The sequence below is a fragment of the Phyllobates terribilis genome, unplaced genomic scaffold (genome assembly GCF_046119375.1).
Source record: "Phyllobates terribilis strain yellow unplaced genomic scaffold, ASM4611937v1 Scaffold_10__3_contigs__length_209671492, whole genome shotgun sequence".
NCBI classification, from domain to species: Eukaryota; Metazoa; Chordata; class Amphibia; order Anura; family Dendrobatidae; genus Phyllobates; species Phyllobates terribilis.
This window is the reverse complement of record NW_027362770.1, coordinates 39,386,763-39,412,139: the sequence shown is the minus strand read 5'-3', so window position 1 is coordinate 39,412,139 and position 25,377 is coordinate 39,386,763.

Below are 25,377 nucleotides of genomic sequence, written 5' to 3'. Positions count from 1 at the left end.
TCCAATAGATCCTTGTAAATGGATTTAAAGTGTATTCATTCAAATTAGAGGGACAATTTAAATTAAAAAGCTTAGAGCTGCCTCCACCACAGGGGGGCTCTCTCGACCCACCAGCGGACAGGCACCAGTATTGGGAGAGGGGGGCTGGCCGTCAGGGTTCACCGCGGCTCTGGCACAAACCCGGCGACACGGAGGTGGCACGGGCAGGAGCGGACTGGCCGTCTCGGCTTCTCACTTTTTGGATTTTAGAAGGGCATGACATGCCTATATCTGTGTCTCCCCCTCCTTTTACTCCTCCACCTCTTTTCTTTTCGCATGACTATATGTACTTGTCACTTTTCCATGTGTTAGTTGTGTCTTCTGAGCAGTTTGTCAGCTTTTGGACACCTTTGAAGGTGTTTTCTATGTGTTTCTATGTGTTTTTGTTTGCCTGCCATTGGTTTTAACGGTGTTCGAAGGTGTTCGACGAACAGTTCGACGAACAGTTCGGCGAACACACGGGTGTTCGACGAACCGAACCGAACTCGAACACTACGGGGGTGGCTCAACACTAGTAGAGACGCATCCTTCTCCAGGGAGGAACCTTCCTGGGTTATCAGCTCTTTGATATGGCTGACAACCGGGTCGCTGTCCTGGGTCTCCTTCCAGCTGTGGTGAGGCAGGGGGTTTAACGTCTTACCACGATGCCTCCTGGAGGCTCGTTGCTCGTGGACCACTGCATTATGGTGGAAGCCAGGTAGCTCAATCTCCTCCAAGTCATCCACTTCTTCTTCAGTGTCCGACTGGTGAGGCATCCTGGACAGGGCATCGGCGTTGGCGTTTTTGCGGCCCGCCCGGTACTTAATAGTGAATTGGTAGTTTGACAGCCGAGCCATCCATTATTGTTCCATGGCTCCTAGCTTGGCTGTTTCTAGATGAGTCAAGGGGTTGTTATCAGTGAAGGCAGTGAACTTACTGGAGGCTAGATAGTGCTTGAACTGCTCGGTGATGACCAAGACCAGGGTCAGGAACTTCAACTTGAAGCTGCTATAGTTCTCTGTTTTCCTCTCGGTCGGGCGGAGCTTCCTGCTTGCATAGACTCAGTACAGCTCCTAATCCCTTGTTGCTGGCATCAGTGTACAGCAGGAATGGTTGGCTGTAGTCAGGGTAGGCTAGAATCTCTTCGCCGGTCAGGATCCCCTTCATCACCTCGAAGGATTCAGCTTGCTCCTTACCCCACTGGAACGGGGGATTTCTGCCTCTCCCGGACTGTCCTACCAGGAGATCTTGCAAAGGCGCCGCTTTCTTGGTATAGTCCTTCACAAACCTCAGGTAATACCCGACTAGTCCCAGGAACTGACGTACCTCCTTGAAGCTCTTCGGCTCCGGCCATTTCTGGATGGCAGTGACCTTCTCCGGGTCCGGTGCTACTCCCTCTGGACTAACGATGTGCCCCAGGTACTGTACCTTTCACTTGAGCAGGTGGCACTTTGAGGGCTTGAGCTTCATTCCATACCGGGACAGCGACTCAAATACCTCTGCCAGGTGCTTCAAGTGGTCCTCATACATTTTGGAGTACACTATCACGTCGTCCAGGTATAGTAGTACAATCTCGAAGTTGCGGTGTCCCAGGCAGCACTCCATAAATCTCTGGAATGTTCCGGGGGCGTTGCAGAGTCCAAACAGCATACTATTGAACTCGCAGAGTCCCATCGGGGTGGTGAAGGCCATCTTCTCCCGATCCTCCTCAGCAACAGCTACTTGCCAGTACCCACTAGTGAGGTCAAGGGTGGAGAAGTAATTTGCAGACTTTAAGGCAGCCAGGGATTCCTCTATACGTGGTAAAGGGTATGCATCTTTATGTGTAATGTGATTTACTTGTCTGTAATCTACACACATTCTCATGCTTCCGTCCTTTTTCCCGACTAGCACTAGGGGAGCTGCCCAGGGACTTCAACTATCCCTTACTACCCCTGCCTTCTTCATGTCGTGCAACATCTCCTTCGCCTTCTGGTAGTGTGCTGGTGGTATAGGCCTGTAACATTCTTTGATGGGTGGATGGTCACCTGTGGGGATATGGTGTTGAACCCCCTTAATCCTCCCAAAGTCAAGTGGGTGCTTACTAAATACCAGCGCATATTCCTGAACCACCCGGTGCACACCCTGCTTCTGATGGGCAGGAGTGGTGTCTGTCCCAACATGGAGCTGTTGACACCAATCCTCCACCTGGGTTCCCGGGTCATTATCCTCCACTTTGTCTGGTGAGGTTAAGGACTCCACCGTGTGTATGGAGTTGTTATCTACTGTGTACAGTTTGGCAACAGTGGCGTAGCGTGGTAATCTAAACTTGTCCTCCCCATAGTTTAGGAGGCGTACGGGCACTCTCCCATTGCGTAGATCCACTACCCCTCTGGCAGTCAAGAGTGTAGGTCTATGTTCCGAGCTAAGGGGCTCTACTACCGCCTGGTAGCTCCGTCCTTTGAGACCTATTGCTGTTCTACACCAAATCAGCATTTCACTCATCGGGGGAATCACAATGGGTACCAGGTCTGTCACCCGTACATTACCAATTTCACCGCCTGTTAGCTTTACCTGTTGCTGGTACATAAGGGCTCGGATCTCTTTCTAGAGCGCCCTTCTCTGCCCTGGTCTGGCAGTGTCAGCTATCGGTTGGAGCAAGAACAACACCTCCCCCAAACAGTTACTAACAATATTAGTGGCAAGTACAATATACAAGTCTGTATCATCAGGATTAGTCTCTACTACAATTAGTCCCTGGTCCTTCAGTTCCACCCTTCACCCTTCACCCTTTACTGCCACATCCTTAACCCCGACTAGGTTAAGGGGGAGGCCGTTTGAGGCATACACGGAAAGATTTGGATCTGGTGAGTGAAGTTCGTCTATGGACCAGAACCTTTTGTAGAGGATATCAGGCAGGATGGTTACCTGAGATCCTGTGTCCAGCAGAGCAGGTGTCGCGAGGTCGTCCAGCACGATGGACAGAAGAGGTCTTCCTCTCACGAACCTGCGGTACCAGTTTGATGGGCCTGAGGGGTCTACTCCTGGGTGTCGGCCCTCGGCCCCAGGCTTTGCTCGCTTAAAGGACAGCTCCGGGCGGCGTGACCTGTCTTGTGGAAGCGGTGGCAGACAGGGTCCTTCGGCGGGCGGCGTTGGTCGCTGGTCCTCCCAGAGGTTGATGTTGTCCTCCTCCTCCTTCTCATCCAGGTGACATCCTCAGGGCTGTCGGCTATCAGGATCCTTCCTTCTGCCTCAGGCTCTGCCCGCAGCTGCAGGGCACTCAGTACAGTGGTCAGGGTTTTACTCAACTGACACACTTCAGAGCGCAGGCTGTCCAGCTCACTAGGGGATGTTGCTTGCACCTTGACTTCAGCAGCCACCAGGGAAAAGGTGGACGCTGCGGGCACTGGGGTGGCCCCACCCTGGTAACATTGGATAGCAGTTGTTTCCAGGGGCTGCAGTCCTTTTACAGCCATGTCCTTAAGGGTGTCAAAGGTGGCATCTGGATGATCCATCGACCACCAACGCACAGTCCTGCTCTCCTCTTGATACCTCAGTCCTCAGATAAACTGTTCCTTCAGCATTTTATTTTCATTATCGATGCTGGTTGGACTAACCTGCTTCAGAGCTCGCAGGGCCCCTTGTAAACGCCAAGTATAGTCCCGAACACTGTCCTCCGGTTGCTGAGAGCAGTTGTACAACCTCATCCGGAGGTCTGTCTCAGTGCGATTCTCAAAGACAGTCTGTAACTTTTTAAAGATTGCTGACACTGACTCCAGGTCTGCGGCCGACCAGGTTTCTACTTCTCGCTCTGCAGCACCAGTCAATTGTCCTAATACAACAGCGGCTCTTTGCTCGCCTGTCATAGAGTACATGTCCAGTATACCGCATATTTTCCTTTTGAATCCAGACAGGGTATCCGGTTTGCCGCTCTACTGGGGGAGCCACTTCGCTCCTGGGATGTACGGCAGGGTCATGCGTATGACAGGGGTGACAAGCCCTGTTGGTGGAGCGGCTGCTTCGGCCTGCTCGGCGCCGAGCGCGGGTTGAACATCAGGGCGGTTAACCGGTATTTCGGCATTGTGCTGTTCTTCGGACATTCTGGCGCCCCCCTAGCGAATCATGGCCTACCTTCTTTTTTTTTCTTCCGGTAGGCCGCAGCTCCTTAGGTGACGGTTTTCCTTCAGGACATTGCGTCGCTTGCGTCCTACGTCAGAGCGCTCACCGGGGCTCCTTCCAGGACCTGGCGCTTCCTGGTTTGACTTCGAGGAGTGGGGCATGTCAGGGCTTCGCGCGCTTCAGCAGGTACGCCTCTCAGTTTCCTGCGGTTACGCCCTCCTTCCCGCTCAGCGGCACAACAATGGCGGCGATCTTCGCCACAGTTAAATACTCAGTTGTGATTAAAGGCGCACAGTACCCGGTGGCAACGGGCACAACACTCCGTCGTTGCAGCGGGCACGAAATCCTGTTTGTGACGCCAGGAAGAGATGACGCACCCAAGGGAAGGGGACTCGGCGCCCGGGCCTTGCTGTTTGGTTTAGGGCGATGTCGCGGTGACCGGCTCCCGGGCCCGTACCCTGGGGTCACTCTTAAAAAGGAAGAAATTGGGGGAAAGGTGTATGGGGAAGGGGAAATTGTTTGTGACGACACCCGTGGTGTCTGCTGAGGATCACCAGTGCTGCTGCAGTCCTCTGAGGCCGGTGGTCAGGCAGCTTAGTTGGTGCGGCTCCCCACAGGTGGAGCGGGGCCTCAGAGCAGCGTAGAAAAAGAGATGCAGGACAGAGGGGACCCTGCCGGGTCAGAGGAAGAATAGGCACACTCACAACAGTTCACTTCAGTACCTTTACTGGTGGTGTTTCAGGCACGATCCAGGGCACTGTAGGGTGAAGGGTGCATTTCAGGACTCTCCCCACTGAGCGGTTGTGCGGCCTCCTGTTTTTTGCCTTTTCCTGATAAGTTTATGACCGGCCTGGAGCTAGGCCTAACTTGGTCTCTGTCTTGCACCGGCTGACCTGGTAGTAGGGCCTTCTGTTGGAGATCACACTCCCCGGTCTCTTGGTCCTCAGTGACTCCTGACCCTGGTATGACAGTCAGCTTTTGGTGTTCCTGGGACATGTAGTTCGCCAGGGGTTCCGGTTGTTTCTGCTGGGCCTTAGGGATCCCTGCAGACGCGGACCCGGTGTCTGGTATATGGTTGTGGGGTGAGCTGGTTAAGCTCCTCCGCCCCCTATGTAGCTTGCTTACTCCACTTGCCTTCGGCCACACTCGGGGCCCTCACTAGGCTTCACATTGACAGTGAGCTTCGCTACTCTTCACCGCTCTTACGGCGTCGGCACGCCTTAGGCTCACTAACCTGGGCTTCCTGAGTCTGGGCTGGACTAACTTTCTCACAGACTTCATTCTCTGTGGACTCCAGACTGACTGCAGACTCCTTACATTCTTGACTGAGCTCCACTGCAGGCTAGCTTCTGCAGGAGCTCCTCTCAACAGACTGCACTGCCTAGCTCCACCTTCCCTATTTATATACCTAACGGGCTCCCCCTGGTGGTCTGAGGTGGAAGGTGGAGGCTTGTGAATGCTACGAGGGCCTCTTGTGGAGGAATCCATCCGTGAACCCCTCCGGGATCTGTGGCACTAATGCGCAGCAGGGCGCCACATACAGGTAGGACTTTTTTCAGCAGTCTATAACCTGTATGCCCATATTAATAGTTTAGATAAGTCAATGTGTTGACAGATTCCCTTTAACCTCTTTCTTTCTTCGGGTATCTTTCCCTCTTCATTCAAACATGCCATCATAACCCCTTTACTTAAAAAGCCATCCCTGGACGAGAACTGCACTCCTAACTACAGACCAGTCTCTAATCTTCCCTTCATCTCTAAACTCCAGGAATGCTTGGTCCACTCCGGTCTAATCTGCTATCTCTCCGATATCTCTCTTTTCAACCCTTTACGATCCGGTTTCTGCTCCTCACACTCTACTGAAACGGCCCTCACTAAAGTCTCTAATGATCTACTAACAGCTAAATCTAATGGTCACTGCACCCTGCTGATTTTCCTGGATCTCTCTGCCGCATTTGACACTGTGGATCAGCAGCTCCTCCTCACTATGCTCCGCTCTATAGGCCTCAAGGACACCGCTCTTTCCTGGTTCTCCTCCTATCTCTCTGACCGCTCCTTCACAGTATCTTTTGCCGGCTCTTCTTCCTCTAATTTTCCCCTTGCTATCGGGGTTCCACAAGGATCAGTCCTAGGCCCCCTCCTCTTCTCCTTGTATACTGCCCTTACTGGGCCAACCATCAGCAGATTTGGTTTCCAATATCATCTCTATGCTGATGACACCCAACTATACACCTCTTCACCTGACATCACCCCTACTCTAATACAAAATACCAGTGATTATCTGTCCGCTGTCTATAAAATCATGTCCTCCCTCTATCTGAAACTGAACCTCTCCAAAACTGAACTCCTTATTTTTCCTCCCTCTACTAACCTACCAATACCTGACTTTTCAATTTCCTTGGGTGGCGCCACCATAACTCCCAAGCAGCAAGCTCGCTGTCTTGGAGTCATATTTGACACACAACTTTCCTTTATTCCCCATATTCAATCACTCACTCGCTCATATCACCTGCACATTAAAAACATCTCCAGAATCCGACCTTTTCTCACCTTTGATACGGCAGAAACTCTTACTGTCGCTCTTTTTCACTCTCGTCTGGACTATTGCAACTCTCTACTGATCGTTCTCCCTCTAAACAAACTCTCTTCTCTCCAATCCATTCTGAATGCAGCAGCCAGGGACATATTTCTATCAGCCTGTTTCAGCAACGCCTCTACCCTATGCCAGTCATTGCACTGGTTACCCTTTCACCACAGAATACAATACAAACTCATCTCTCTCATCCACAAGGCTCTCCACAGTTCTGCACTGCCCTACATCTCATCCCTCATTTTTGTCTATTGCCCCTCCCGTGCCCTCCGTTCTGCAACTAATCTAAGACTGACATCCTCCTTAATCCGAATTTTACACCTCTGGCTCCAAGACTTTTCTCGTGAGGTGCCAGTTTTCTGGAATGCACTGTCCCAAACAATCCGACTGATATCTAGCCCCCATGTCTTCAAACGTGCTTTAAAAACACATCTGTTTAGACAAGCCTATCACGTCAACTCACTGTTATGTTCTGCTACCAGAGCTAAGGAAAGAGAGGAGATCTGTCCCTACGATAGAATTCAGCTTAATCCCTACGATGTAACAGGGGACCTGATCCTGCGATCAGACCTGCTAAAGTCCTAAGCTAGTCTGTACGGAGACCTATAGATGTGGGGAAGGAATTCCTACAAGTACTAAGGACTGGGAGGAAAATGGGACACCTCCTAACAGAAATAGTAGCAGACAGACGAACAAACAAAATATATAGAACGAGGTCCGTAGACCAAGCAAACTAACAGAGTTAGATACAGAGCACAGGCTAGCTAGAAAGTAGTTAAACAATGAAGTCCAGCAAAGCCAGAAGGGCGGAGCAGGAATAAATAGGCCAACAAGGTCATGTGACCAGCAAAGGAAAAAACCTAAGAGCAAGGTTCTAACAGTACCCCCCCTTCTAAGAGGATCCTCCGGATCCCCTAGGACCAGGCTTATCAGGAAATCTCCTGTGAAACGCTCTGATAAGTCTGGACGCGGAAACATCATTCGACCTCACCCAAGAGTTATCCTCGGGTCCGAAACCTTTCCAGGCCACAAGATACTGCAAACTACCTCTATACCGTCTAGAGTTAAGGATGCGAGAAATTTCATATTCCCCGTCCTCCACCACCGGAGGAACAGAGGCAGAGGCGTCACAATCCGATACAACAGCTTTTTTCAACAGAGAGACATGAAATACCGGATTAATTCTCCATTGGTTCACCACTGTTAGTACACACATTCTCATAACCAGAAACTGACATAGCAGAGGATTTGCTCTCATTAACCCTTGCACGCAGTCTCCTATCCACCCGTATAGCTAATTGCATAGCCTGTTGCAAATCTTCAGGTGTAGGATAAGCAATTAGCAGGTCTTTAACCCTTTCACTGAGCCCAGCAAGAAATAGACTTTTCAGAGCAGAATCGTTCCACCCTGTTTGAGTAGACCATCGACGGAAATGAGTACAATATTTTTCCACATTACCTGATCCCTGTCTCAAACGTCTTAACTCAGTCTCAGCTGATGAGACACGATCAGGATCATCATATAATAGTCCCAAAGCAGAAAAAAAACTATCCACTGAACTGAAGCATGTATCACTAGGTTGCAAAGAAAAGGCCCACTCCTGAGGCTCTTTGTGCAAAAGTGACATTATAAACCCTATGCGCTGGGAATCATCCCCAGAGGACTTGGGTCTCAAACGAAAATACAATAAGCAAGCATTTTTAAATGAAAAAAATTCTCGGTGTTCACCAAAAAATAAATCCGGCAAACGTACCTTAGGCTCCAAGAAATGTGCTCCAGGACAGTTACTCACATGTTGACGGAGCTCAGTCACCTCCAAAGAGAGTCCCTGCAGGTGTTTAGCCAAATCCAGAACCGACACCATGATGGAACAGAAAAAATCTTTCCTTAGAGCATTTGCTGGGCTGGACTTACTGTTATGTTCTGCTACCAGAGCTAAGGAAAGAGAGGAGATCTGTCCCTACGATAGAACTCAGCTTAATCCCTATGATGTAACAGGGGACCTGATCCTGCGATCAGACCTGCTAAAGTCCTAAGCTAGTCTGTACGGAGACCTATAGATGTGGGGAAGGAATCCCTACAAGTACTAAGGACTGGGAGGAAAATGGGACACCTCCTAACAGAAATAGTAGCAGACAGACGAACAAACAAAATATATAGAACAAAGAGGTCCGTAGACCAAGCAAACTAACAGAGTTAGATACAGAGCACAGGCTAGCTAGAAAGTAGTTAAACAATGAAGTCCAGCAAAGCCAGAAGGGCGGAGCAGGAATAAATAGGCCAACAAGGTCATGTGACCAGCAAAGTAAAAAACCTAAGAGCAAGGTTCTAACACTCACCAACCTAACTCTCCCCTGTTCCCTCCTAAATATTAATCTTAATCTGCCCCTGCGTATTCATCTGTCTCCACATCCTCCATGCACCAAATAACACACAGTAGCTGCACTTAGACAGTTACTGGCTGATGACCATGTTCTTCCTATTGTGTCCCCCCCATTTCCATATAGCTTGTAAGCTTGCGAGCGGGCCATCAATCCTCCTGTAACTGTTGAAATATGATACATTGTATTGCTTATAATGTCTGTATAAGTCCCTACTTAATTGTAAAGTGCTGTGGAATATGTTGGCGCTATATAAATAAAAATTATTATTATTTAAGTGTGGCACCCCAGGGGTCTGGTTACCACAGTAATAGAAATATTACGTCTGGGAGCAAGTGGGAGGTTTCCTGGTCAGGAGCCCTTAAGCATGCAACACCTCCTGCCCAGACCTGGGAGGGGAGGAATCTGCCCTTATAAACTGGGTCTGGGGCGGGGTTAGTCAGTCAGAGCCTGGAGTTAGTTCCAGACGCAGGGAAAGTAACAGCAGGAGCTCTGTAGGAGCAGGAGCTGAAGAGCAGGGGCTGGAGCTGAGCAGATCTCACCCTGGCAGAAGAATCTAAGTACCGGACACCGGAGTCCGAGGCTGTAAGGATCTCTAAGTCCAACAGCAGAAACCAGCTGGCAGGGGATTTCAGGTCCTCTGGCCATAGAAGCCCGGAGGCTCAGTCACAAGCAAGGGACCAGCACCGCCATCGAGGAGCGGAGGCTAACAGAAGGGCCAAAGTCACCAGCCATATGGGTGAGCACTACACGGTACACTTAGGGACGTGGGCTACTATCACCCGCTTATAGCAAGGTAGCCAGGAAGAGTGCAGACAGACGGGGAGGCCTACAACTCCACCTGGCCACGGGAGCTCCTGCTTGCTCACAGACTGACCAGGCCTCTTATGCTAGCCAGTACTCCCGGGAGGGTCTGCTTTATTATCATCAGTAAAGACCCTGAACTGCACTGCAAATACTCTGAGTCGTTCCTGTTGCGCTCGTGCACCATCACTCCCATCATCCACATTCATTGCCCTGAGGCTATACTCCTCCCATTCTCTGCTGCGCATACAACACCAGCCTCAGTGGTCTGCCTCGCAGCGGCGGTACACCCTGACCGCAATCCACGGGTGGCGTAGTCGGACAATTAACCTAAAACCTATAAAAGACTGCCACTGGTTTGACCACCCTGAGCCATGGGACCGGGTCGCCGCCACGGAGACTACAACCCCCAGAGACCCGGCTCCGGGTATCCCACACACATGCACACACGGCTCAGGGGGTGCGTCATAAGTGTTCTGATTCACATGCTGGGAAAAATATTTAAATATACACTGCATTGGTCAGTGTAAGGTTATTGCCCTTTACAAAACAACTGGTGAAACGTACAACTTACCCACACCATTTACTTAGTGTTATTCACAGTGATATGCAGATTTCACTGCCTCACTTACACACATCCTCCACATGAGCTCCCCTAAATATTTTTAAAGTTATTATCAGTTGGAAAATAACATTTGTTTCTTATTTACTGTAATTCTGCTTGAGTCACTTGATTAATTGTAAGATTTTGTATATATTTTGCATTCATATTTATATATAGAATTATATGAATCTGCTAAGAATCAAAGAAGTAGAGGTAAATGTAACATGTTTCTGAGCGTTCATCCTAAACCTTGTAGAAGAAGAGGACGAAACTTCCATTTATTAACAGGAGCGGTAAGGGATTTGAGCTTTAGGCATCAAAGTAAACAAACAAAGAACATTCCATTAAAAAGGAACAAGCTTTATAGACTCGACCAGTACTAGGGAAATTGCATTGCTTTTTCTCCTGCAGCTTCAGATGGGGGTTTATTAAAACAACATATACAAGAGACCAAGTGCTTATAACTGCTGCCAATTTGTTTAGTTTTATGTTACATCTCTCTGTCGATTTCTTTTGTTTCTTGACATTTATGAAAATAAATAAATAATACCGTGTTGTAGTTTAATAAATATTTCCTGAAAATAGAAATACATTTCTGGTAAAAATACAATAGCACTGCAATTTATACCCTGTAATTTAATGCACTCCATAAAAAGGAAGACATATGAGAATTTGTATTTGTTTATGTGTTTATTTATGAGAGTACAGTTCACTCTTCATTACAGGTAGAGATGAGCGAATGTTTCAATGTTCGGTTCGGATTACGATTGTCAAATTTGCAATATTCGCCGATTTATTCGTTGAATGTTCACCGGAAATTTCCGAACGCCATAGGATTCAAAGGGAGACAAAAAAAAAAATCCATACACAACACCTTCAAACGGGCCCAAAAACTGCCAAAAAACATCAAATTAGGAGCAGACATCAGGAAAGGTGCATCAATTGACCCAGAGTACAAGTACTAATTATTATTATTATTACAACGACATTTATTCTGTGGCACTTTACATGTGAAAAGGGATCACTGACTGGTGCAAAAGGAGAGAGGACCTGCCCACGAGGGCGCACAAACAATGTACAAGGGATGAGTGAGGATACAGTAGGTTAGGGTACAGCTAGTCGTGCAGCGGTATCGTGGAGCGAAGGTTACTGCAGATTGTACGCTTGTCAGAAGAAGTGGGTCTTCAGCTTCCTTTTCAAGGTTTCCATGGTAGGTGACAGTCTGATCTGTTGGGATACAGAGTTACACAGTAGGGGAGATGCACGGAACAAATCTGCTGAGGACTTAAATGAAGGGAAGCTTCCAGGACCTTACAACTGAGCAGATTAACCCCTGCACCGATTAATATGAAGGTCGAAAGGCTTCTAATGAGTGCAGGAGTGGGAAGAATCAGACGCTGCGGTCTTCTGTCTCCTCTCTGTCACGGTAAACCCATGACACCTTGCAAGCTTCAACACAATGTTCACAAGGTAAACAGCAGTGGTGAGCAGTCTCCTAGACAACAAGCTACCTCCTTTATGATGATAGAGGTCACCATCCACATATCTTGCTGCAGGTACTTTTCTGTGGGAATAAGCTTGTCTCTAACCAGCCTGGAATATTTCCAATGAATTATGGCACGCCATGGTATTATCAGTACACCCAATACCAGAAGCAAAGCCATCCACAATTTTCTTCTCAGGAATTTTATTTGGTAGAATGAGTGGGCCCTGGCTTCTCCTTCAGGAGAGTTCATAGCACAAACCTTGAAGCTGCTATGGGGGTCTTGAGCGGGGGAGAAAGGTGGACCCTAAGAATCAAATCCTCTGGTGGGCCAAATGTTCTTCAGTCTGACACTGCTTCTCAGTGACAGTTGTATTTTACCTCAGCCATATTCTTTAGGTCGGTGAAAGGACTGGCATAGAGGGAAACCGTATCTACTCTGGCTGTCATTTCTCCCAGGAAGTCCTCTAATGCAGCTTGTTCCATAAGCAATGGCAGAATATCCAACATCAGCTCACCCTTCTTGGTGGTGCTTCGACACACAAAGATCTTTACGCCTTGAATTTCATGACTACAGAGTTGGGCTATGGCCTAATCTGCAATGCGTTTTGAGAAATAATGTGCATAAGAAAAGTAACGGTTTAGGCTACTGAAGATCATCAAGCGAAACTCATATAGCTTTCCCTTCATACTGAAAGACGGGTATCAAGACTTCCAAGACAATGTCAATGTTCTCCTCTTCCTCCTTATTATCACCCAATCTGCATTGAGATGAGATGAGGCTGGGCTGTATAGTTCCTTGCTCTGCCTGCAATGCCTCCTCTTTAACTGTGAACAGTGAGCATTTCAGTAGACAGAGAAGCTGGATGGTGACGCAAATTATGGCGTCACCGCCGCTCACCATCTTGATCAAGTCCTCAAAGTTTTGGAGGACAGCACAGATGTCAGATATAAATGCCCACTCATCAGCTGTTATGTGGGAAGGCTGACCTGAATTCTAACGGGCTTGTTGAATCTGGTACTGAACAACTGCCCTCTGCTGCTCACAAATCTTTCCCAACATCTGCAATGTTGATTTCCAATGTGTGGTCACATAGCACATCAGTAGGTGAGCCAGAAGCTGCAAACGCTGCTGAAGTACTGCCAGGATGGCGAAAGCTGTAGCTGACTTTCTGAAATGGGCACACACGGCATATTTTCACAAGCAGCTATGGCAGATCTGGGTAGGTTTTGAGAAACCGCTGAACCACTAAGTTGAGCACATTTAGTGCTTGTTAGAACTAGAGATGAGAGTTGTTCTACTCGAACTGTTCGCCAATCTCAAATTCGAGCTGTTTTGGGCGGTGTTCGAGCCGTTCGGCGAACACGAACAATTTGAGAAAAATTCGGCTGTTCGAGGTTATGTTCGATAACTGTTCGGACTTTCTCTATTAGTCCATCTATACTGACCTCCATCAGGTTGCAAATTAAAACTAATTTTTATCTGCATCTACAGTACCTCTGAAAAAATATTTGGGCTTCTAGCTGTGTGTGGGACTTGTTGTATTAGTCCATCTATACTGACCTCCATCAGGTTGCAAACTGAATATATTTTTTTCTGCATCTACCTCTGAAAAAATATTTGGCCTTCTAGTAGTGTGTCGGACTTTCTCTATTAGTCCATCTATACTGACCTCCATCAGGTTGAAAATTAAAAATAATTTTTATATGCATCTACAGTACCTCTGAAAAAATATTTGGGCTTCTAGCTGTGTGCGGGACTTGTTGTATTAGTCCATCTATACTGACCTCCATCAGGTTGCAAACTGAATATATTTTTTTCTGCATCTACCTCTGAAAAAATATTGGGCTTCTAGCTGTGTGTGGGTCTTGTTCTATTAATCCATCTATACTGACCTCCATCAGGTTGCAAACTGAATATATTTTTTTCTGCATCTACCTCTGAAAAAATATTTGGCCTTCTAGTAGTGTGTCGGACTTTCTCTATTAGTCCATCTATACTGACCTCCATCAGGTTGCAAATTAAAACTAATTTTTATCTGCATCTACAGTACCTCTGAAAAAATATTTGGGCTTCTAGCTGTGTGTGGGACTTGTATTAGTCCATCTATACTGACCTCCATCAGGTTGCAAACTGAATATATTTTTTTCTGCATCTACCTCTGAAAAAATATTTGGCCTTCTAGTAGTGTGTCGGACTTTCTCTATTAGTCCATCTATACTGACCTCCATCAGGTTGCAAATTAAAACTAATTTTTATCTGCATCTACAGTACCTCTGAAAAAATATTTGTGCTTCTAGCAGTGTGTGGGACTTGTTCTATTAGTCCATCTATACTGACCTCCATCAGGTTGCAAACTGAATATATTTTTTTCTGCATCTACCTCTGAAAAAATATTGGGCTTCTAGCTGTGTGTGGGTCTTGTTCTATTAATCCATCTATACTGACCTCCATCAGGTTGCAAACTGAATATATTTTTTTCTGCATCTACCTCTGAAAAAATATTTGGCCTTCTAGTAGTGTGTCGGACTTTCTCTATTAGTCCATCTATACTGACCTCCATCAGGTTGCAAATTAAAACTAATTTTTATCTGCATCTACAGTACCTCTGAAAAAATATTTGGGCTTCTAGCTGTGTGTGGGACTTGTTGTATTAGTCCATCTATACTGACCTCCATCAGGTTGCAAACTGAATATATTTTTTTCTGCATCTACCTCTGAAAAAATATTTGGCCTTCTAGTAGTGTGTCGGACTTTCTCTATTAGTCCATCTATACTGACCTCCATCAGGTTGAAAATTAAAAATAATTTTTATATGCATCTACAGTACCTCTGAAAAAATATTTGGGCTTCTAGCTGTGTGCGGGACTTGTTGTATTAGTCCATCTATACTGACCTCCATCAGGTTGCAAACTGAATATATTTTTTTCTGCATCTACCTCTGAAAAAATATTTGGCCTTCTAGTAGTGTGTCGGACTTTCTCTATTAGTCCATCTATACTGACCTCCATCAGGTTGCAAATTCAAAATAATTTTTTTCTGCATCTAACCCAGCCAATAGTTTTGGCCTAATACCACAGTTTGGCCACTCAGCTCTGCTCGGTTACCATCCATTGTTTTTTTGTGCAAACAACTCCAGAGTTGTGAATTAGTTAACCACCAAAATGAGTGGAAAAAGGCCTGCTGCTGGTGGAAAGGGGAATAGGCGTGTTGGGAAGGGGAAAAAAGGTTGTGTCCGTGGGGTAGGTGTTAAAGCAACAGTAACATCTGCAGAAGAAAGACCATCTTCCAGCCAAACTAAAATGTCTACTTCTTTTAGCGGACAATGTGATAAGATCCCTTTCTTACGGCCACGCCAATCGCTACAAATTCCAGATGAGGCACAAAAACAGCAGGTGCTTCAACGGATATCAAGTGCTCCTTTAAGTGGGCTCTCCTCCACATCAATTTCAACATCACAAATACTCCAGTCCTCAAAGGTGTCACCCAAATCGCACTTGCTTCCTCACAGCTCCCAAATCTCCAGCTGCCCGTCTGAGTATGAGGTAGAACAGATGGTTGAGTCTGCAGAGCTGTTTACTCATACTACAGCCTGGGAATCAGAGGTCGACTCCAGCACTTCTGTGAATCCAGACGAGGAAATGATTTGCACTGATGCCCAGAATCTTTATGAGTCGGATCCAGGACCAGACGCAGAAGGTTCTGACCATAATGTAGACCCTCATTCCCAAACTGTAACTCCTGTTGGTGGAGACAATGAGGAAGACGATGATAAGACTCAAATAAATGATTGGAGCGACAACTTTAGTTTTTTGTCAGGGCAGGAACAGGTTGGCTCTGAGGACGACGGGTGTGATAACGCACAGGGTGATGATGATGAGGTCGGAGATCCCACTTACTGTCAACCCACAGTCAACCAAGAGATGAGGTCAGCAGAGGAGGTGGAGGAAGATGCTAGTGACGACGAGGTCAGGTTGCGCCTTCCTGGACAGAGACCTAGTACTGGAAGCACGTCAACAACTGCATCCTCAAACACAACTCTGCCTCTCACCACAAGTCGTGGTGGCTCTTCAGGTCGCATGGGTGCTAAGCCTTGCATAGCCTGGGCATTTTTTCAGATCGATAAAGATGACCCAACTCGTGTTATCTGTAACATTTGTCAGCAAAAGCTAAGTAGAGGCCAAAAAATACATAGTTTGAGTACTTCATGCATGAACCGGCACATGGACATGAAGCATAAGTTGCAGTGGGAAGCTCAGTGTGCTACAATGCGGCCTAGCCGGCCGGGCCAACCACCGTCTGCCATATCTTGTGCATCCGCGGCCTCTTCATCCTCTGTGACTGGGGGGACAGCAGTCACACCTGTTTTGGGGCGCAGACCTGCCACCTCTTTACCCGCAACAGCCAGCGTGATTGGCAGGTCATCATTTTCTTTGGAGGTGGTAACACCAGCTGGTGTTGAGCGCTGTCCGACATCGATAGCACCACCTTTGGATGTCCGCCTGCATCTTCCTCACAGACCGGCAGTTTGCCGGGGACACCCTTATCAACCCCGTCTAAGCACAATAGCCAGCCCTCGGTCCCTCAGATGTGGACAAGTAAAAGACCATTTCCTCCTAGCCATGAGAAAGCTAAGAGGTTGAATTTCACCATCTGCAAGCTCTTGGCTACAGAAATGCTGCCTTTCCGCCTGATGGACACAGAGGATTTTCGAGACCTTATGTCCGTCGCAGTGCCCCAGTACCAGATGCCCAGTCGGCACTACTTCTCAAAGAAAGGTGTGCCTGCGCTCCACCAGCATGTCGCACACAACATCACCGCTTCTTTGAGAAACTCTGTGTGTGACAGGGTGCATTTCACCACAGACACTTGGACGAGTAGGCATGGACAGGGGCGTTACATGTCGCTGACTGGGCACTGGGTAACTATGGTGACAGCAGGACAAGGGGCTGCTGTCCAAGTCTTGCCGTCCCCACGAGTTGTGCGTCAATCCTCTTTATGTCAAAGTTCCTCCACTGCTTCTGCCTCCTCAACCTCCTCTCGGTCTTCCACCTGCACCCAAAGCCTGTCTGGTCATGCCACAAGCTTTCTAACTGCGCAGAAGGGATCCTGCACACCTCCTTACTATGCTGGCAGTAGGGCTCAACGTCATCAGGCGGTTTTTACATTGAAATGTCTTGGAAATGTGAGTCACACAGCTGAGGAGTTGTGGTCAGCTCTGGAGAACCAATTTCATGAATGGTTGTCTCCACTGGACCTGAAACCAGGGAAGGCCGTGTGCGACAATGCTGCAAACCTGGGTGCGGCCCTTCGCCGGGGCAATGTCACACACGTGCCTTGTATGGCTCACGTGTTGAACCTGGTTGTCCAGCAATTTTTAGCCCACTATCCCAGACTAGATGGCCTTCTGCAGAGGGCACGGTCGCTGTGTGCTCACTTCCGCCGTTCGCATCCCGCAGCTCAGCGACTTACATCTCTACAGAAGTCGTTGGGCCTGCCACTTCACCGGCTAAAATGCGATGTGCCTACTCGGTGGAATTCAACTCTGCACATGTTGCAGCGACTGTGGCAGCACCGACAAGCCCTGGTGCAATACGTTCTGACGTATAGCCTGGGCCAACGAGATTCAGAGGTGGGGCAAATCACGCTGGAGGAGTGGTCTCAGATCAGGGACCTATGCAACCTTCTGCACAGTTTTGAAATGGCGACGAAGATGTTTAGTGCTGACGATGCCATTATCAGCATGACTATTCCGGTGATTTACATGCTGGAGCACATGTTAAACAGAATTCGGAGTCAGGTGGTGGCACAAGAGGAGGTGGAGGAAGTAGAGGAGGAGGAGTTGTATGCGGAAGGGCTAACATCTGCAAGGTCCAGAAGGTCTACAGCACCAAGGCGGCAGGCATGTGAGGGTGGGGGAGATGGTTTTACCAGGGCGCATGGTAGCAGCCAAACTAGTGAGGAAGGTGCAGGAGCCCAGGAAGAAGTGGAGGACGAACTGATGGAAGACTCATCAGATGAGGGAGACCTTGATCACATTTCTGTTGTGCGAGGTTGGGGGGAGAGGACAGAGGAAGGAAGCATGATTGTTACCTCGCCACCAACACAACAGGGACTTGGTGCTCCTGGATGCGCAACACACATGAGTGCCTTCTTGCTGCACTACCTGCAACATGACCCTCGAATTGTGAGAATTAGAAATAATCCTGACTACTGGGTTGCCACACTGTTAGATCCCCAGTACAAAAGTAAATTTGCAGAAATTATTCCTGCCATAGAAAGGGATGCACGCATGCAGGAGTATCAGCAGAGACTGTTGCAGAATCTTACATGTGCTTTTCCACAAAATACCAGTGGTGCACGTAGTGAATCTCACAGTTCCAACTTGCCAACCGTGGGACCGTCAAGTGTTCAGCACTCAAACCGTAACAGAACCACAGTATCTGCTGGTAACATCAATTTTGCGGAATCATTTCACCACTTTTTTAGCCCATCCTTTGCAAGGCCACAGGAGACAAGAAGTCTGACACATAGTCAACGCCTAGAGACGATGGTACAGGAGTATCTCCAAGTAAACATTGAAGCCACGACTGTGTCACTGGACCCTTGCTCTTTTTGGGCTTCCAATCTGGATAAATGGCCGGAGCTAGCCACTTACGCCTTGGAGATCTTGTCATGCCCCGCAGCCAGCGTTCTGTCTGAACGTGTGTTCAGCGCTGCTGGTGGTGTGCTGACAGATAAGCGCACGCGGCTCTCCACTGATAATGTAGACAGACTCACGTTCATAAAGATGAACAAATCATGGATCCGAAACGACTTTTCTACCCCTGTGTCATCCTGGGGAGAGTAAAAGCTTGATGATTGGTTAAAATCACCCTACCAAAACGTTTTAAGCTTTTCAAATTACTAATCATGTTTATCTGTATCTTGACTGGAAAATAATTTGGGCTTTGTAGCAGTGTGCAGCACTGATCCTATTAGGCCATCTATAATAAGCTCCACCAGATTTAAAATTAAAAATAATTTTTAGCTGCATCTAGCCCGGAAAATAATTTTGGGGCTCCGAGATGCGCAAGACACATAAGTGCCTTCTTGCTGCACTACCTGCAGCATGACCCTCATATTGTCAGAATTCGAAGTAATCATGACTACTGGGTTGCCACACTCTTAGATCCCCCAAACTTTTCGATCAACCTTTTCATTTTAATAAAGACCAAAAAAATGGTCATTTTTGAAATTATAAGCATTAGCAGGTTGTTAGAAACTGAAATCAAACAGTTTTCAACTCAAAACTTTATTCTAGGTGATGTTACATTTTCACATAGGACCCCTTGTTCGAAAGGAGCTTCTGAACACTCTCGTCCATTGAATTTGTCAGGTTTTGGATGGTTTCTGCTTCAATTGTTTTGCATGAGGACAGAATACCCTCCCAGAGCTGTTGCTTAGATGTGAACTGCCTCCCGCCATCATAGACACTCCTTTTAATGATGCTCCAAAGGTTCTGAATGGGGTAGAGGTCAGGGGAGCATGGGGGTCACACCATAAGTTTGTCCCCTTTTATGCCCATATCAGCCAGAGATGCAGATGTTTTATGTGCAGCATGAGATGGTGCATTATCATGCAGAAAAATGATCTTGCTGTGAAATACACGGTTCTTCTTCTTGAACCATGGCAGGAAGTGCTGTTTGAGAAAATCCACATACATTATGGAGTTCATCTTTAGCGCCTTCAGGGATCCTAAAGGGGCCGACAATCTCTCTCCCCATGATTCCAGCCCAAAACATTACTCCACCTCCTCCTTGTTGGCGCTGTAGCCGTGTTTGCGTGGGGTGTCCATCAACCAGCCATCCTCCACTCCATCCATCTGGACCATCGAGCGCTGCACGGCACTCATCCGTGAACAAAACAGTTTTGAAATCAGTCTTCATGTAATGTTTGGCCCACTGGAGCCGTTTCTGCTTGTGTGAAGTGGATAGAGGAGGTCGACAGGATGGCGTATGCACAGCTGCAAACCTCTGAAGGACCCTGCATCTTGTTGTTCGGGGGACGTTGGAGGCACAAGCAGCTTCAAAAACTTGTCTGCTGCTATGACAAGGCTTTTTTGCCGCTGCTCTTTCAACCTGACGTAATTGCCTGTAGGAAAGAGTCCTCAATTTGCCCTTATCAGCACGCACACGTGTGTACTGTGAATCAGCTACATACTTCTTGATTGCCAAGACACTTCATCCTAATCATCGCACAATGTTGATTGTAGTCATGCCTTGACCTAAACACTCCACAATTTGTTGCTTCTCAGCAGCCGACACATCCTTTTTCTTTCCCATTTTGGCAGAAAATGTAGGCTGCTTAATAATGTGAGAGAGCCTCCTTAAGTAGTCTTGCCTTTCATTGGACACACCTGCCAAACTAATTAGCACAGGTGTCTGCAATTGCTTACAGTGATATAAAGAGCCCTGACACACATCACCATCAATGAGTTTAACTGACAAACAAACAAATTCTTCCCTTATCACTCCTAAACACTTTTTGCATAATAATTTGGAACGCGGTGTACATGTGCTTTTCCACAAAACACCAGCGGTTCACGTAGTGAATCTTACAGTTCTAACTTGCCAACCGTGGTCTGTATGGAATTGTTCAATAAAGGGCCCAAAATTAAGATAACATAGATGGGAGAGGTCTCTATGAATAGGAATTCCTAAGTATTTGATACCCTGTGAGGGCCAGGCAAAGGGAAAGTTGGACTGGATGGAATCCTATATGGATTTGGGGAGGGAGACATCGAGGGCCTCAGACTTCGCTGCATTGATTTTAAAATTTTACCATGTAACAAAGTGATCTATTTCAGCCATAACAGCATGGATGGATATATGTGATTGAGTGATATATACTAGGACATCATCAGCAAATAGAGAGCACTTGTACTCGGTGCCTCCCACCTCAATCCACCTAATATTGGGGTTATGGCGAATTGATGAGAGCAGGTGCTCCGTCACTAGGATGTATAAGAGAGGGGACAGAGGACATCCCTGCCTTGTCCCATTGGTGATTGTGAAAGGTGATGAAAATGTTCTGACGCACCCCCTGGGCCTTGGGACATCCGGAGCCGGACCCTTTTTGGTGGATGCTGGTGGTTGTAGTCTTCGTGGCGGCGACCCGGTTCCGTGGCTCAGGGCGGTCAAACCAGTGGCGGAACTATTTATGTGGTTTTGATGTTTAAATGTCCGACTACGCCACCCGTGGATTGCGGTCAGAGTGAACCGCCGCTACAGGGCAGACCGCTGAGGCTGGTGTTGTGGGTGCAGCAGAGCGTAGCATAACTCCCCACGGGAGGAGTATAGCCTCAGGGCAGTGTATGCGGAGGATGGGGGTGATGGTGCAGGGCAGCAGCAGTAACGACACGGAGTCAGTGATGCAGTCCAGGTCCTTTACTCATAGTTCTTATTATCCAGACCACGTCTGCAGGTAACGGCTGCCCACGTCGTACTGTGCTCACCAGGTGAGGGGCTCAGACAACTCCCAGATAACTTTGGAGCACTTCACAGGACCCCCTTTGTGTGTCCTTTGTCTGGCCTTTCTTACCAACACTTCTGTCCGGCTGCCTCGGGCCTCCTCTTGGTAAACTTGGCGCCAGTTTCCCTGACCCTATGTGGTGCCTTCCTAGCGGGTGTAGCGAGGGGCTGCGCCACATAAAATGTCAGAGCCTCCGGTTTCTAGCTGCTGGTCGTTTCCTGCCTCCACTAGTTCGGGGACCGGTCTCCCCCTTTGGCCTGACCCCTCCACGCAGGTGGATTCGGGCGTGCGGTGGCGACTCGCCCGTCCGCACCCCTGGGATCCCTTCACTCCTCGTTCCTGGAGCCTTCTCCGCTCCTCTTCCTTCCTTCTCCCTCTTCCAGGCCTGGGCCTCTGTTACTAGGCCCGCCTCCGGAGCAGAGCTCATGCAGAGCCCCTGCTCCCTGCCACTTCTGCTCAGACTTCTCTGCACTGAACTAAGATGGTGCCCACCTTTTATACTCCCTTCTCAATGCACCCAGGAACTGCTTCCTCCCTGCTCCTGCACTACAGGGTTCCCCTTCCTCAGTGTTCCCTCCCCCCACTCCAGCCAGGGACAGGGACTGTCGTGCCCATCTCGGGGGCATATTGGTCGCCCTGCCCCACGGCAATGTGGTGTAATGCATGCAGGTGTCGGGTCCTGATCCACACTCCACACTCCATCCTTACCTGAGAGAGAGATATCACACCTCTGGGTGAGGTGCAATACGTCTGTAGCAACCGAGCCCTCAGGGTGCTACAGTTCCATTTATCTTCAGCCTAGGTGACGTATTGCGATACAGGGCCGTGATTTTGGCTATAAAAGGGTCCCCTAGACCCCTACCCCAAGCTTTTTAAGAGAATCATATATGGCGTGCCAGGAGACTCTATGGAATGCTTTCTCAGCATCCAACGAGAGTATCTAAGCTACACCACCTGTAGTTTAGACACTTAATTTTTTCAAAGGAAATGCTTCGGGACCATGGGATACTTAGTGAAGAGCATCAGGAGGCACCCCAAGGCATAGGGGCTGGGACTGGCAGTAGGATGCCTTGCGGTGGACAGCCGAGCTCGATCCTTATAAAAGCTTTTTAATTGCAGCAGCTTTAGTGGACGCTACTGGAGCTGGAATTACGCGGCTGCTGGCATGAGACTTGCCCTCCAATAGATCCTTGTAAATGGATTTAAAGTGTATTCATTCAAATTAGAGAGACAATTTAAATTAAAAAGCTTAGAGCTGCCTCCACCACAGGGGGGCTCGCTCGACCCACCAGCGGACAGGCACCAGTATTGGGAGAGGGGGGCTGGCCATCAGGGTTCACCGCGGCTCTGGCACAAACCCGGCGACACGGAGGTGGCACGGGCAGGAGCGGACTGGCCGTGTCGGCTTCTCACTTTTTGGATTTTAGAAGGGCATGACATGCCTATATCTGTGTCTCCCCCTCCTTTTACTCCTCCACCTCTTTTATTTTCGCATGACTATATGTACTTGTCACTTTTCCATGTGTTAGTTGTGTCTTCTGAGCAGTTTGTCAGCTTTTGGACACCTTTGAAGGTGTTTTCTATGTGTTTCTATGTGTTTTTGTTTGCCTGCCATTGGTTTTAACGGTGTTCGAAGGTGTTCGACGAACAGTTCGACGAACAGTTCGGCGAACACACGGGTGTTCGACGAACCGAACCGAACTCGAACACTACGGGGGTGGCTCAACACTAGTTAGAACCCTCCTGTTAGTTTTTGCTATTTTGTGTTTTGCGGTCACGTGACCAGCTGCCTATATATTCCAGCTCCGCCCTTCTGGCTTTGCTGGACTTCAGTGTTTTTTGCCTGTCTCTCTAGCCAGGGGCTTCGGTGTCTATCTCTGTCTAGTTTGCTTGGTCCTCAGGGACCTTGTCTTTTTGCTCTGCAACAACTTCTGTTAGGAGGTGTCACATTTTGGTCCCAGTCCTTAGTTCTTTTAGGGACCCCTCCCTTTATTCTATAGGTCTCCGTTCAGACTAGCCGAGGACGAAGGCGGGTCTGTTCACAAGGAACAGGCAGCCCGCTACATCGTAGGGATTCAGCTTAGACTTACTGTAGGGACAGCTTTTCCCATTCTTTCCTTAGTTTATGTTGCAGATCATAACAGTGCTCTCACATCAATAATATGTACCCCTGTGTGGAGAACAATATCTCCCATAAATAATTTTAAGAGGAGATGTAACCTGCTTGATATACCAATTTTCAGTTTATCATGTCTGTGTACCCCTGTACGGAGAACAATATTTGCCCCAAAGAATTGTAAGCTGAGCTGTAGTCTGCTTTATATACCAATTTTGAGTTTATCAGGTCTGTGTACCCCTGTGTGGAGAACAATATCTGCGCCAAACAATTAATTTAAATAGAGTATAAGTATTAATATGGGGACCAAAACATCTTCCACTACAGCCAATCCAGCACAAGGAGACACAATCGGGAGTGTTCAAGTTTTAAAAAATTAGGGCCTAACACCACCATTTCCATGGCCAAGAGATTGGAGATGGTGTAGTTTAACCTCTTAGCTTTGTCATGTGTAGAGAAAACAATCTTTTACATGACCACAATTGCATGACTGTAAGCTGACTGCAGTGCTGAGAGAGGGTGGAGTACGGTGAACCGGACAAACTGTTGGACCATGAGTGAGGTGTAGGTGGAAATGATAAGATGGATTGAGAAAGATGTGGTGTGCTCGGTGAAACAAACACAGCAGGTATGTCCACTTCTGTTACAGCTGACGGGCTCACACTTAGGGTGACTGGAGCAGGTATACAACCGTAGGTTCTATGGCCGGAGACCTGCGTGAAAATACTTGGCACGGTAACAGAGGAGGAGGAAGAAGCAGCAAATGCAGTTGATGGGGCAGCTGATGGATGTTGAGGTCTGCATTTTATTGCAGTGAGATTGCCAGAGTAATGCATGTTGATTGCGCATGTGAAGGTTCATGCGTGTAGTAGTCAAATTATTGCATTTTTTCCCTCTACTGAGTTTTTTCTTGCAAAGTACGCAGATAACGTGAGTGGGCTCATCCTTTGTTGTCTCAAAAACGGCCCAGGCTAGGCAACCCTAGCTGCCACAGTTGTGGCTAAGGATGCAGTGCTCCTCGTGCTTTCATCAATCCGTGTCTGCGCCATAAGATGCACCGTAACCCCCTCATCTTCCTCCTCCTCCACCTCCTCAGATGAGCTACTCAGCTGTGCGCCTCTGGGTTCACACCAAGTGGGATCTACAACCTCATCATCATTCAATGTGTTATCCCATTCATTTCCCTGAGAGTCACCCTCCTCCTCTTCTTACCCTGACAGCACAGTAGAGTCGAGGGTCAGGAAGGTGCTTGGACCAAACCTTTTTTTTTTCCCCTGTATGGAGAACAATATCTGTTCCAAAGAATTTTAAGCTAAGATGTAGTCTTCTTTACATACCAATTTTGAGTTCATAATATCTGTGTACCCCTATCTGGAGAACAATATCTGCGCCAAAGAATTTTAAACGGAGATGTCGTCTGCTTTACAAACCAGTTTTGAGTTTATCATGTCTGTGTACCCCTGTGTGGAGAACAATTAGCTGTAAGGTGAGTATATGGTGTTTTTTTATTTTTTACAGGGGACTAGAACATCGGGGTCAAGGTGTAGGTAAGTGATAGGTGAGTATAATGTGTTTATTATTTTTTTTCTAAATAATTATTTATTTATTTTAACTTTCTATTTACTTTCACTGCACAAGTGCAGCTGATGAGAGATTACTTCTCCCATCAGCATCGCTTGGGCAGCTTGTATACAGTGACAACAGGTGCCGGATGATGGGGTTAGTAGTCCTATCAGGCAGTACCTGTGACCCGCAGTAAGCTTTTCAC